General features: G+C 36.2%; 1 protein-coding gene across 3 annotated transcripts in view; it reads right to left on the reverse strand.

The window, feature by feature from the left end:
* MEGF10 (multiple EGF like domains 10) overlaps nt 1-12,324 on the reverse strand; it is a 157,379-nt gene that overhangs the window by 82,992 nt on the left and 62,063 nt on the right. The window lies entirely within an intron of this gene.

The raw sequence follows: 12,324 nt of genomic DNA on the forward strand, positions 1-12,324 counted from the left end.
GCAAAATAAATCTCATCCCCAGTTCTACCGACTAGTAACATTTTTGTGTATGTAGAACCTTCAGGAATTTTTTTCCTATATATTTTTCTCCTCAAAGAAATAAAACAAAACATAATCATAATATTTTTCAATTTGCCTTCCTACTTAAAATAATAGGAAAATCTTTCCATGTCATTAACTATTTTTATGTGATTTGTACATTGGTGTGTGTATATACATTATATTTATTGCTGGACCGAAAATGATAATCACTTCTAAATTCTTTGTCGAAGGAAATTAGAAATGAAGAGAAAAGAGAAAGGCACTTTAGGGGAAGAGAAAGGAAAAACAAAAGGCAGAAAGAAAAACAAATGGAAATGAGACCTGTTTGAGTGTAGTGTTTGGAGTAATAGCTTTGGGGGGAGAGAGAGAGAGGAGACTGAGAGAGAGAGAGAAAAAATCAAACTAAGATTTTAAAACTTGATTCTGAGAATTAGGTGGGAATACATTAATGAAAAATACAAATTTATTACAAAAACTAAAAGGTAGAGGACACCATAACAAAATAGACCATAAATTTCAGGAAATGCAGGCTCATTTCCATCATCAGAATCATTCTTTAGCACCCAGGCATTTTGGTGAGGGGTGCCAGGCTAGATGAGCTTGGGACTTTGGTCCAGAATAGAGATTTTGACACTACAGTTTGAAGGAGATGCTTAGTCTGTTTGATTCAGACTATTACATATCTAATTGCAATTAAAAGCAAACTATGCCTCTAACATATGAACACACTAGTCCTACAATATGTTGACATACTGCCAGGTTAAGTCAGTCTGTGCCAACCTCAGGGTTCAGTGTCTCCTGCCACGATTATGCCAGTGTTGGATATTACAGATGTGTCGTTCATTTATAAGCTCATAGCTCTGTACTGTTCACTCTTTAAAATATAGATATGTGCACACGAGCCTGCAAACTACTATAAGTGGAGTATGCGAAGATAAATTAAATGACACAGAAGGCTCAGGTCTAACTGTTGTGCAGTTCTGTACCGCACCATGTTACATGGTAGGATGTGCACACAGGACACTCCTGCCTTACAGGCAGTGAGGTGTCTGTAAGTGAGGTGAGCTGATGCCCACTGTAAATATATAAAAATGAAAGTGCTTTTACTCAGTTGTCTTATGTACTGATGACATCTCTGTTTACAACATATTGTTAGTGATCAGTCTTCCGATCCCAATTTATCAATTCTACTCTTTCAACATACTAAAACTATTTAAAATACGGTTGTATGTCTCCAGAAGTTTTAAAAATCAGATACTATTTACCTTTAATATGAAACAAGTTTTCTGATAGTGTGTATTTAAAAGAAAACACAGAAACTGAATATGGTGGTTGATGAAAAAAAGTGTCACCCATATCCTCGAATTTCAAATTCTATGTTTATTTAAAAGAGTTTTATTCTCACCAATTAATTTTATACTAAGGAAATGTTATAAATGTTAACTTATACTTTTATATTAATAAACTACTGCTTTAGAAGACAGACTGATGGCCTTGACAGAAAAAAATGCTTGACATCATTAATCATGAGGGAAATACAAATCAAAGCCACAATAAGGTATCACTTCGCACCTGTTCAAATGGCTATCATCAAAAAGAAATAATTGTTGGTGAGGATGTAGAGAAAAGGGAACTCTTGTGCACTGCTGGTGGGAAAGTAAATTGGTGTAGTCACTATGGAAAACAGTTTGGAGTTTCCTCAAAAGATTAAAACTAGAAATACCATATAACCCAGCAACCCCATTTCGGGTATTCACCTAAAGAAAACAAGAACACTAATTTGAAAGGATATATGCACCCCTATGTTCACTGTAGCATTATTTATAATAATACAAATAACCTAAGGGTCCATCAGTGGGTGACTATGACTGAATAAAGAAACTGTGGTATATATAGACAATGAAATATTATTCAGCCATAAAAAAGAACGAAATGTCATTAGTGACAAGATGGTTATAGGTCTCAAGGGCATTATGCTAAGTGAAATAAGTCAGGCAGAAAAAGACAAATACCATACGATCTCTCTTATATGTAGATTCTTAAAAGAGCAAACCCAAGTTCACGATACAGAGAACAGATTTGTGGTTGCTAGAGGTGTGGGTAGAAGGATAGGAGAAATGGGTATAAACTGTTTTATTTTTTAGTTTAAATAAATTGAATAAAATGCCACTACTTTGTTTTTATATCTCGTGCATTATATAAGATTCCTTCTGACAAAAGAATCAATTCTACCATTTGAAAATTTGAAAATCTCTGGGTTCCCCGGACAAGGGATTGGATCAGAGCCACCTAGGGTTTCATATCTACCTGTGATTGGGTGACAATAAAAGAAGGAATTTGGGGGTGTTCTATATGTAGGTCTCAATTTGGTACTCTCCCTTCTTCTGTATATTTTCATTTGTTTTCATTCCTTATGTTCCTTTTACATTCTTTTACCACTCATCTTTCTCTCCCCCAAAACTATGTCTTTAATATTCATAGTCACCATAGAGGCTGCATATTAAACTTTGGCTTTAGCTGTAGTTGTGTTGGCTCTTAATCCCAGAGTGACCCCAAACGATTTCCATTGTACCCACCTGAATCAACTAGGAAGAAAGGTAAGATGGAGCAGGCAAGCCTAGCACCTTTCCTCCAATATCAAAATGGGTAAAGAAATGCATATGTTAAACATGCATTCAAGAGGATTAAGAATCAGAATTGCATATTCTTGGGTTCCAATCAATTGTTTTTTTGTTGCTCTTGTTTTGTTAATTCCAAAAAAAAAGATATTAAGTAAATTTCTAAGTGTAAAATTTAGAGGAGATATCCTTCAGAATGCTTTGAGACTGCTGAATAATCATACAGATGCTCTCTCTCTCATGGTTGATTCCTGATGTTATAAACTTTGTGTTTTATGAAATGAACATCAAGAACTCCAGTCAATTATAATAGATTCAAAAAGAATCCTATGATGGTAATTTTAAGCTCTAGAATATTTTTATGAAAATTTTGAACTAACTAACATTTGGCCAAAGTTGGAGGCAAAACGTGAATAAACAGCAGAAAACAAATTTGTCTGTAAGTTAATTAGGAATTAGAAGAGGGACTTCTGCTTTGCTAATGATTTTTTCTTAATTAAAGCTAAAGGCAATGGAATTACCTCTGAGTATTGAAGCCTACAGTCAAATAATGATCTAAATCATGGGAAATATTGTTGGCATAAATTCTAAAAGGTAAGAACACGAAATTCTATTGCCATGGTGCAGAATCTATAAACAGCATTAGACTCTGTCACATAACTGCCATCTCTGCTCCATAGACTTATCCCACCAGCTCTGTACTTTCCACTTTAGCAACAGCCTTCACCAATTACCAGTAAGACCCACAGGAGCAAAGAAAAGGAGCCAAAAGAAGAGAACGGAATAAGCTGTAAAACTCTCCTAGTTCTCTGATGTCTCAACTCACCAAGTGGCAGGAAAACTATGGCATACGTGGTCTGACAAGTTCACGAACTCATTTTAGAAAACGTGCTACACACCTCATTGCTGAATATCACTACAGTCACCTTCGAAATACTCCCCTTGGGAAGCTATGCACCGATGCCAGCGCCTAGTCCACCCTTCAAAGCAATTTTGAAACTTTTTCTGGAATGGCCATAAGAGCTGTTGTCATATTACCCTTGATGTCCCAAATGTCATCAAAATGGCTTCCTTTCAATATTTCCTTTATCTTCAGGTACAGAAAGCAGTCATTGGGGGCCAGATCAGGTGAGTAGGGAGGGTGTTCCAATATAGTTATTTGTTTACTGGCTAAAAACTCCCTCACAGACAGTGCCCTGTGAGCTGGTGCATTGTCGTGATGCAAGAGCCATGAATTGTTGGTGAAAAGCTCAGGTCGTTTTCATCTTTTTCAGGCAGACTTTTCAGCACTTCCAAATAGTAAACTTGGTTAACTGCTTGTCTAGTTGGTACAAATTCATAATGAATAATCCCTCTGATATCAAAAAAGGTTAGCAACATCGTTGCTACAAGTTAGCAAACTTAATTGTCAGACCTTATATGTGCTGATAGACATAGACTCTCTCTCTAGGATCAGCTGAGCTGGAGCCCCACCCCAGCCCTTGTCTTTCCTCTTTAAGCCTCAGATGCCACCTACTGTTGAGCTTCCATGACGAAAACTCTACGTGAGAAACCCAGGAAGGCTAAAGACATGAATTTGACCTGCAGAAAATCCCAAAGTGAACTAGAAAAGAGAAAAGGAACAGAGTTTCTCCTTAGCAAATGTTCAACAGCTCAGATTTCAAGGACAGATGCGAAAGACCCCTCATCAGTGTGGCTCTCACAGCAATGACAGCAGTCATTTTGTTTCCTGTTCATGTCCTTTCTTCTTATTTTTAAAACGGCAGTTTAAACCAGGAAAAGCTAGCTAGCAAAGATGGCATGTCCAATATGATTTGTTTCTCACATCTCTCTTTAAGAAAAGTTTTCAGTAGACTCTTTTGGAGACCAGATGTAAGCTGAATATACAAAACAATAAGTATACTGCTGTAGACACATCAAGTTCCAAGGAGCAGCCAAAGCCTCTCTGCCCTCAAGAGCTAGATAGTAAGAGACACTGATGAGAAGAGTATGCCCTTTTTTTGAAGTGAAAGCTCTGGACAGCCTGTCTGCCTGAAAAACAGGTGAGGACTGACATGGTGACCCTGGAATCTTTTCTAATTATGCTCCTCTGTCAGCCTTAGTTCCTAAATCCATTTAAATCCCATTACCAGTGCCATGGACCTCATTCCTTTCACTTTAAAATACGTGGCTTTAATACTGAGAGCTACTAACTATACTCAATAGTTTTCTCTTCTGCCACGTACATTTCCCTTCTGATTTATACCCAGTATGGGAAAAAAGTGAAAATAGGAGTGAGCAGACAAAGATTCCTTTATAAATCAATTATATCTCTCTCTAAACACGGTAGCTACTGTTGTCCTAAAGGATATAATATAATCAATTCATTTAAATTAAGTTGAAAAAATGTTTCTACGAGTAAAGCATCTCCTGAAAATAACTGTTCAATAGAAACACAAACCTTCCAACTAATCCATCTTCCCTCAGAATTTCCTTTTGTTCTGCTCTTATAAATAAAGAGCATAAGTCACAAATCTTGTTTTTGCTCATTTATTCTGAGTTGCTATTAAGGAACATAGATTTTTAGAATTAAAGGTATCTCTACTGAATATCACCCCCAGATTTTTCAGACAAGGAAACTGAAACTTGAAAAATGGAATGATTTTCCCAGTATTTATAGCTGGTGTCAGAGGCAAAAGTAGGATTAAACCCTGGTGCCTGACTCCCAGTAGAACAAAACTTATGATGAGTTTTAATGGGAGGGGGCAGGGGTGAAAAGGTGGTAAAGGTTGTGTTGGGTCAGAAACTAGGGCAGGTGTACTAGATGGTTAGGAGTTAGAAGTTAGAAGTGAAATGAGGAAGAGAGAGAACGCTAAGGATGGACTTCCAAGATAAACTTTATCCACTCCATATTTATGTTTGATGCCAGTTATATGCAAAGTCTTCACAAAATCTAATTGCTACTACAGTGTTCAAGTACGGACAGGAATAATTTTGTTTTCATGTTCGCCAAACATTATATTGCAGCCTACCCTATTGTGTTTGCTTATAAAAGGGAAGGGAATTCTCTTTTCTTTCCATTTAATATTCACTGAAATAGCAGACACATCGCTAGGCACTACTGTGATACAAAGATGGTAAATCAGGAACTCTTAGTCTGCAGAGGAAGTAGCATATGGGCCCCTCAAACCCAATAAACACAGAGCAAAATGCAGGGGTAATCACAGAAGTAATAACAGGGTAATAACAATACACTATGAGAGCACGTTTAAGGATTCCATTTACATGAAATGTCTATATAGGCCAATCTACAGAGACAGAAAGGGTATTAGTGGTTGTCCAGGGCTGGAAGGGATTAGGGGTGAATGTGGGGTGATGGCTAATGATACAGCGTTTTTTTTTTTGAGGTGATGGAATGTTCTAAAATTGTGTGATCTTCACACAACTCTGTGAATAGATAAACAACCACTGAATTGTACACTTTAAATGATAGACATGTATGGTATATGTATTATACCCCAATAGAGCTGTCTTAAAAAAATAGAGTAGATTTTTTTTAAGTTGCTGAAAGAAAGCAATTAATTCCAACTGGAGTGAGATCAAGGTGGGTCTCATGAAAGAGAGAAACTCTGAACTGAAAAAGTGGACACCTTTGTCATAAAGTTGCAGGAAAGAGTGGCCAACAACAGCTGCCTCATACTCCATTCTCCTTCTATCCCATCCCCGAAGTTGCATAACCCACTGCTTGGGATCAGAAGCTCTTGCCCCATAGCCACCAGTGGTTCATATATGAAACCTGCATGAATGGCTGATCAGTCATAGAGGGTGAAAGAACACTGGGAGCCTACAAATTTACACTTAGTAAATGTAATGGGGGAAAAATCCAGATCTAAAGTTCCTGTCCCTCCACTCTTAAGGGTAAGTACTAAGAACAATTACTAGCAGTGTCTTCGGCAGACATTGCTAATTGTACAACAAATGTGTATTCTTCCCTCCACCCTTATTAACAGAATCCAACTTTCACCAAGGACAATAATGTGACCAGCAATAAATTACATTTTCCAGCCCTCTTTCTGGATTGAAGTGTCCATGTGGAAAACAGTGTAAGAGGACAGATTTAATTGGTAAGTGACATCTCTCTTCTCTTTCTCCTTCCTGATGCCTGGTGTGTGGACAAAATGACTGAATCTGCAAATGCTATCAGGCGATCTGAGAGAAGGGCCCAGAGAATCATAGGACACTGCTCTGAATCCCTTGCATGAATTAATGAATGCCGTATACCACCCACTTCTCATTACATAAAAATAATAAACCCCAAGTGTGTATATGTTTATGTTTTTCAGATATCTATTGCAGCTAAACATGATTCCTAACACACTTCCTCTTTGGAAGACATCAGTTCCTAAATTTAAAAAAAATATATATCCATAATAGCAAAACATTATGATCTCAAAAAATGCCAGAAAAGCATTTGGCAAAATCCAACATCCATTCCTGATAAAAATTCTCTACAAACTAGAACCAAAAGGAGCTTCCTCACCGTGATAAAGGGCAAATATGAAAAACCTACTACAAATATTATACCCAATCGTTTAAAAGAACGAATGCTTTCCCCCTAAGATTAGGAACAAGAAAATTTCCTATAATTTCTATCCAGTATTGTACTAGAAGTTCTAGCAAGTGTAATAAGGCAAGAAAAAAGAAATAAAAACCATCCAGATTGGGATCAAAGAAGCAAAACTACCTTTACAAATTACATAAATATATGCATGTATGTAGTATGATGAGATCTACAAAAAAATGAGAGTTTAACAAAGTTTTTGATAAAAACCAATATAAAAATTTTGATTACAGTTCTATATACTAGCAGTGAACAATCAGAAATTGAACACTTTAAAGCCATTTAAAGCCACCAAAAATATGAAATACTAAGGGATAAATCTAACCAAAAAGGTGAAAGACGTATACATTAAGAACTAAAAACATTGCTGAGAGAAATTAAAGAACTGAATAAAATTATCAAACAATTTGACCTACTAATGGAATACTCCACCCAACAACAGCAGGATATATATATTCTCTCTAGAGAGACAGACTTTGCTAATGAGTCAGATGACTCCGTATTGTTAAGATATCAATTTCCCTCCCAACAGATATATGGATTCAATACAATACCAATCAAAACTGCAGCAGATTTTTTTGGTAGAAATTGATAAGCTGATTTTAAAAATTTATATATAAATGCAAAATACATACAATAGCTAAAACAACTTTGAAAAAGAAATACAAAGTTGGAGGACCAATGTCACTTCGTTTAAAGACTAATAAAGCTATGTAACCAAGAAAGTGTGATATTGGTATACATATAGAAAAATAGGTCAATGAAACATAGTAGAGATTCCAGAAATAAATCTATAAATAAATTGACAATTATCTTTTGACAAAGGCAATTCAGTGAAGAATTGAATATCCACATGTAAATAAATAAATGTAGATATATAATCTCATACCATATACCAAAAATTAACTCAAAATGAATCATAGACCTAAATGTAAAACCTAAAAAGTATAAAGCCTATAGAAGAAAACATAGGAGAAAAACCTTTGTGGCTTTGAATTTGGAAGATTTCTTAGATCCTCACCAAAAACATAGTCCGCGAAAGAAGAAATTAATAAATTTGTCCATCAAAATTAAAAACTTCTGCTCTTCAAAATACACCAAGAGAATGAAAAGATAAGTAACAGAATGGAAGAAATATTTTCAAAAAATATTACCTGATCAAGAACTCGTATCCAGAATATGTAAAGAACACTAAATTTAAAAGTAAAAGAAGAAGCTCAATTACAAGAAATGGGCAAAAAATTTGAGCACTTCACCAAAAAAGATGTACTAATGGCAAATAAGCTCATGAAAAGATGTTTAATGACATCAGTCACCAGAAGAGTGCAAATTAAAACTATAATAAGATAATACTACATATCTATTCAAATGACTGAAATTAAAAAGACTGTATCATGTGTATGATCTGAAATATGTGCATACATTGTTAAGCAAGAATTAAAATGGACAACTACTTTGAAAATGTTTGGCAGTTTCCAAAAAACATTCATGGATATTTGGATTGTTTCCTGTTTGGATATTACAAAAAAGCATCTCTAAACACTTGTGTACATGTACCAAATAATTTAGCCATTCTAATCCTAGTTATTACACGAGAGAAATAAAAGCATATGTCCATACAAAGACTTGTACAGGAGTTGTCAGAGCAGCTTAATTTGTAATTACCAAAAGCTGGAAACAATCCAAATGTCTATAAACACATGAAAGGATAAATAAATTGTGCTATATTCATATACTAGAATACTACTCAGCAATGAAAAAGGAATGAACTAATGATCCAGACAAAATGGATAAATTACAAAATGATTATTCTGAATGAAAGAGATCAGGCATAAAAGAGAACATACTGTATGATTCTATTTACATAAAGCTCTAGAAAATACAACTAACCTGGAGTGACAGAAAGCAAATCAGTGGTTACCTGCAGAAAAAGGGGGCCAGGTAGGAGATGGAGGGGAGGAATCACACAGGAGTGTGAAAAGAAGCTTGTATGTGATGAACAGGTTCGCTATCATAACTGAGGTGATGGTTTCATGGTTGTACATACGCCATATCTATCAAATTGTACATTTAAATTTCCATGGTTATTTTATGTCAGTGTTACATCAGTAAAGCTATTAAAACAAACAAACAAACAAACAAACAGAAAACTACGTGTGAGAACTTCCAGGGAGGGGCAAAGAGATTTCTCATATACAAAAGAGGGCAAAATTTAAAAAAAAAAAAAAAATCTGAGCTAACTCTAAAATACTTTGAAATTTCAGTAAGAGAGTGTTGTCATTGATAGATGGGTTCTCCAAATACTTATGAAGGTATTGGCTTTAGACCCTCCTAAGAAAGTTATTTGAGGAAATACTAATACTAAAACTCACAATGCAATGTTCTACTAAGCTTTTCCTCTACAAAGTGAATGACTTATACAGAAAAAAAAGTTTATGTTGAAATAGACTATTGTAATGGATCCCACGCAAGGGATTGAAATACCATCTGTGGGGAACATAATCCTATTCATTTATTTGAAAGTGGAAAAAGGTTTTAGCTTAATTCCACACATATACAGGCATTATCTATTTTGGCCACGACTCTTCACATTGTGTCTCTTTAGGTTAAATCAGATTTAAGTAATGGAAGTAATATGATCCTAATGGACCATAGTTTCAAAAAAGTTAATAAGCACTGGAATAAACTAACTTTCCTAAGCACAAATTTCTAACAACTCAACCTATAACTGGTCTGATACAACTGCAAACTGATTCAATTTGAGAAGGATTTCAAAATCATGAGCATACAGATTAGAGAATGAACCAGAAGGAAGATACCTTCATTTGGGATAAATTAATTCCTTCCTGCTTCTGTTGTGTTTATGTCTGTGAGGGAAACACGGTGATTCTACCAGAAGTGCCATATCAGTCTCTTCTTGTTTTTAGAACGGCATTCCTCTTGGTCCAACAACTTTCTGCAGAGCCATGGAATTCTTTCACCAATATTCTCTCCCACAGCATGTTTTCCACCGCATAGCATTTCCCCTAGTCTGCCCCACTTCGTCCTGCTGACACTTGTTTCAGATACTTTGCTACTGGTTATCCAATATATCTGAATCACATGTTAATAATAAAGGCCAGCCCCAGGGGACGTTAAGAGGGCAACGGCAAACACCAAGTTCACCACTTGTCACATTCAATGTCCGTGCCCCTCTCCCTCCTTTGTGATGGTCCCTGGACATTTCCTCCTAGATTCTGGTACCCTTATATTCTGTGTACTCTCCTTCGCCATCTACACTAGCTTGGAAACAAATGGACTTTCATATTCAAGGGTTAATGACTAATAATAAAGCTATGGTTATTTCCCTTGTCAGGGACATTTGCATTTCGTATCGAAGTATCGAAGGCTTAAGTCAAATGTATAAATTAAACGGTAGAATTTCTTCAAAAACGGGAAAATGAAGGGTCTGAGAGAAAGCTGGCAGCAAGCCCTTTGCTACTAGAACACCCCACCAAAAATTCAGGAACACGGACTCAAATGTCTCCAGGGGCCCGGTGGAATCCATGAGAAGACTACACAGGTCAGGAAGACCTGGGAAAGCTCATCCAGCACTTGCTCATGACTAAAAGGGGCAGCTCCAGGGGGTCAAAAGGTACGAACTTTCAGTTATAAAATAAGTCATGAGGATATGCTGTACAACATGGGAGTGTAGTTAATAATGTATTGCATATTTGAAAGTTGCTAAGAGAGTAAACCTTCAAAGTCCTCATCACACAAAAAGTATTGTTTTAACTATATGTGGTGACAGAAGCTAACTAGACGTATTGTGGTGATTATTTCACTTTACATATATTGAATCATTATGTTGTACAACTGAAACTAATGTAATGTGTTATTTCTATTAAAACTAACTAAATAAAAAGTCAGCTTTCCTTTATTGTCTCCTTTCTGTTACCACATAAGAACACCAAGCCAGTGTTAACCAATCACCTATTTTTCCCATGGAAGATGAAAGGCCTAAGTTTCATGTTAAAAACTATTTAAATGTAAAACACAATGTAGACCAAACAAATTATCGTTATACATCAAATCATCCAGCTTGTTGGTCTGCCATCGCTGGCATATAGCATTGACCTGCCTTGCGAAAACATCAGTGAAGGTCCTAAACTATTCAAAATAAAGCTTTTAAGATCTTTGACAGATTGCATTTTAAACTTAACTGCTCTTTTTTCTCAATTTTATTATTTTCCCTTGTATCAACTGTAAATCTATTATTTGTGCAGCTGTTTTGAATTGATTATCAAGATCTGTATCACATGCATACTCATTGACAACTTTACTTTTGGTGAACAACTGTTTGTCATGAAATATCTCTGTTAATAATAGTGCAAAACTTGGAGGAGAGGCCCAGCCACTGGTGAACCTAAGTGGTGAAGCCAGTAAATGGGTACATCTTCTATGCCATGGTGAGGGCAAAGAAGTGACTTCTATATTCTGTCATGACCCAATTAAAATTTTCCCATTCTTGAGTTGTGAAAACAGACATATGACTGTCCTTAGAAGAAATTAAAGAGAAATGACATCAACAACATGCCTGAAAAAGACATCCATCATGGTATTCCTCCCTCAACAAGAACAATTCAGCATCCATCCACAAACAAACATGCCTTTGTGGGAGGTATGGGATCCAGCACCATATGCCAAGGGACCTGAAAGGAGTCTTGCCCCGTCATGCATCAGGTAAGAGGCATCTTGGTCCCAGCTGTGGACCCTGCAGTGGCCTGTGAACTGTCTCCAGTCCATTTTGGCCATGGTCTAGGAGCCCCTGGAGAACATTGTCTTTAGACAATCACTTGTGAATGAGAGAGCCTTTGTGGGACTCCAGAATTCCAGCAGAGAAGCTCCAGCTCCAGCATATCATTACAGCAAAAAAGAAAAAGAAAAAACGAGTTTGTACACACTGAAGAGGGTAAGAGGAAAAATTAGATTTTACCCACATCGCCCAAGGCAGCATAGCTCAATGCCTTCGTGACCTGTGATTTCTTGTGCAAGGAAAAGTGAGAGCATGTGAGTAGAGCACAA

Source organism: Rhinolophus hipposideros (assembly GCF_964194185.1).
Source record: "Rhinolophus hipposideros genome assembly, chromosome: 7".
Lineage (NCBI taxonomy): Eukaryota > Metazoa > Chordata > Mammalia > Chiroptera > Rhinolophidae > Rhinolophus > Rhinolophus hipposideros.